At 32.6% G+C, this 3,000-nt stretch overlaps 1 pseudogene; it reads right to left on the reverse strand.

The window, feature by feature from the left end:
- Positions 1-272: 272 nt before the first annotated feature.
- On the reverse strand, positions 273-1,185 carry LOC114113647 (olfactory receptor 6C3-like; annotated as a pseudogene).
- Between the last annotated feature and the right edge of the window lie 1,815 nt (positions 1,186-3,000).

The following is a 3,000-nucleotide window of genomic DNA, read 5'->3' on the forward strand; positions in this document are numbered from 1 at the left end:
TATTAAATATTTTATTCAATATGAGATTATTTATTATTTAGAATAATTGATAAAATAATTTATGTTCTAAAGCTACTGGTTTTCTATTTGGAATGGTAAGTCAGTGATTATATGGAAGCTATAGATAGTTTGAAAGGAAGACACAGCGTAGTCAATTTCATTAAAAAGGAAGTTTGAGCTAATGAGCTCAGCAGTGCAGATGATACCTGTGAGATGGAGCTAGGTGGACACTGTAGAAGTTAAATTGCATTCATTCATGTTAATACACACTTTCATTCATTTCTAGAAAATATCACTTTATGAACCAAGTTTTTCAAAGCTTGTTTTACTTGGTTGTTCCTCAAGGTATAAATAAAAGGATTTAACATGGGGGCAATTGAAGTGTTGAGAATAGCTACTCCTTTGGTCAATGAAGCTCTTTCTTTTGCTGAAGGCTTGACGTACATGAATATACAGCTTCCGTAAGAAATGGAAATGACAATCATGTGAGAGGAACATGTGGAGAAAGCCTTTTTCCTCTGAGTAGCCGATGGTATTCGCAAAATGGTGCTAATAATGCACATGTAGGAGAGAATCACTAATGCCAATGTGAAGAGCAGAGTCACAAAAGCAAAGTAAAAGCCAATCATCTCTAAAAGCCACGTATCTGAGCATGAGAGTTGCAAAATGGGGAAATAATCACAGGAGAAGTGATATGCTGGAAGCACAGAAATCTAGCGGAAGGATAAGCATGAGTGGTGGGAAAATGGTAAGAAACGCCCCTAGCCATGAACTAAAGACCAGCAAAGTGCAGATTTTCTTGTTCATGATGGTGGTGTAGTGGAGAGGCTTGCAGATGGCAACATACCGATCATAAGACATGGCAGTGAGAAGGAAAAACTCAGACACACCCATGAAGATGAAGAAAAATAACTGAGCCAAGCAATTGTTATAGGAAATAGTCTTGACTTTAGTAATGATTGCCCCCAAAAACCTGGGGATAGAGACACTGGTGAATGTAATCTCTAAGAAGGAGAAATTCCGGAGGAAATAATACATCGGAGTCTTTAGATGACAGTCTGTTAAAGTGAGGATGATGATGGTTAGGTTTCCAGCAACACTAAAGATAAAAATGACAACCTGAAGCTCTGGGTTGTCTGATATGCCCAAGAGGATGAATTCTGTAAGCATTGCGTGGTTTCTCATACTGATTTTGTTGTCTTTAAGCCAAATCTGTTGGTATAAAATAAAATGAAGAATAAGTGAATAGTAAAGGAATTGAAGATTTTTACTGGAATTATTAGTTCTCATTAAAGGAAGCACTGGACCTTGTTTCCTGTAAGAATTTTTGCAATATCCACTCACTTCTACTAAAGCAAAATACTTTATACATTGTCTATTAAAGAGAAAAAATGTATTTACAGGTCTATGTTAAAAGTCCTCATATTAGAGATTTGACATAAAACCTCTATGTAGGACTAAATTTTCTATGTGAGCAAATATCTTTTAATTACATTTTCTACAGCCATATTTACTAGCCAAATCTGTAGTTTAGATATTAAGACGTTAGTTTCTAGTTTCCAGGATGCTGTGCTTATAGGATTGAAATATCTAATTTTGAGTTATGGTTCTGATACCATGTACAAACTGTATTGGCTTAGGAGGTTTCAGTGGCAACTGATGACCCAATGACAATTCCTGAGCTTAATAATAGCTACGATTTTTTCTTTCTTAGTATATATTTCTTCAATATGCCAAAAATAAATAAATGTGTTTACAATCACATATACATGGAACTAGAATTGCCTTGCTTATAGATAAGAACAAAGTTCTAAATGAAAAGAAAGAAATAAGACATTAAAGATATTGACTAATGCCACATAGAGCTATATGAATATTGCATTTCGATGACATACTGATCCTTGTATGACAAAACCAATACAATATTGTAAAGTAATTAACTTCCAATTAAATAAATTTATATTAAAAAATAAATAAATAAAAATGAATTTACAGTCATCTCATTTTTTAAATTTTGCTGCATTTACTCTTTTTACCCTTATGTGTCTGAGGACAGGACAGAACATAAGAGGGAGCCTTCTGATGCCAAAATATCCCATTAACTTCTTTCTAGGAGGCTAAGTCATTAGAATAAATAAAATTCTGTTTAAGATTTACTGTTTAGTAACCAAAATTGTTCTCTAAAAGTAATCTATAAAATTTTTATTCATCTTGATCGCTCTTCATTCTTAGCAACCAGAATTGTGTCTCTGTGTAAGCTCTTATGAATATTTATTTTCTTTATATAGCATGAACTAGAACAGTCAACAGGTGGTAAGTATCAAAGCTCGTATAGTGCCTTCATTTGCTCTTTAAGTCCTTCCTAACAATCAGCATTTTCTTCCTTTAAGAATAAACATATTTTGTTATACATATTAGCAAAATTGGCAGATCAAAAGGCAGAAACTATTGCTGTGTTTTGAACAATGGTTGAAATATTAAAGTACAAAACAAGTAATAGTAAATGTGTTAAAGCAATTTATTCTGACAAAATAAACTTTTGGATGGAAAAAAGGTGAAATACACATTTAAAAACTGGGCACATTCATAGTTTCTGATACATCTAATGATTCCAGTCAGAAATATAATCCCAGATTTTCTTTATTTACTTAAAATGAGATGTAATGAGATGTAATGAGATGTAATGCATTTGTATTATACTTTAGGAGATTTTTTGGTCATTATCTCATCCTTGTCTCCATTATATAAAAGTATCTTACATAGAGAAAACACAGGCTTGATTTCATGGATATTTTCTACAAACTCTACTACAAAAATTTGTTTTTTCATTTCTTTCATCTTGCCATATAAAGGTAAATAAACATTGTCCTGACTGAAACTTTAAGAAATTACTCTTGTAATCCTGAGAGTTCTTGAAGGAAAAGTTGAAGAAACACTGCTTAATGACTGGAAGGTAAAACATATCCAAGCTCCCTAGATAAGATGAAGATTGACTATTAC

The sequence above is a fragment of the Ovis aries genome, chromosome 3, assembly GCF_016772045.2.
Source record: "Ovis aries strain OAR_USU_Benz2616 breed Rambouillet chromosome 3, ARS-UI_Ramb_v3.0, whole genome shotgun sequence".
NCBI lineage: Eukaryota > Metazoa > Chordata > Mammalia > Artiodactyla > Bovidae > Ovis > Ovis aries.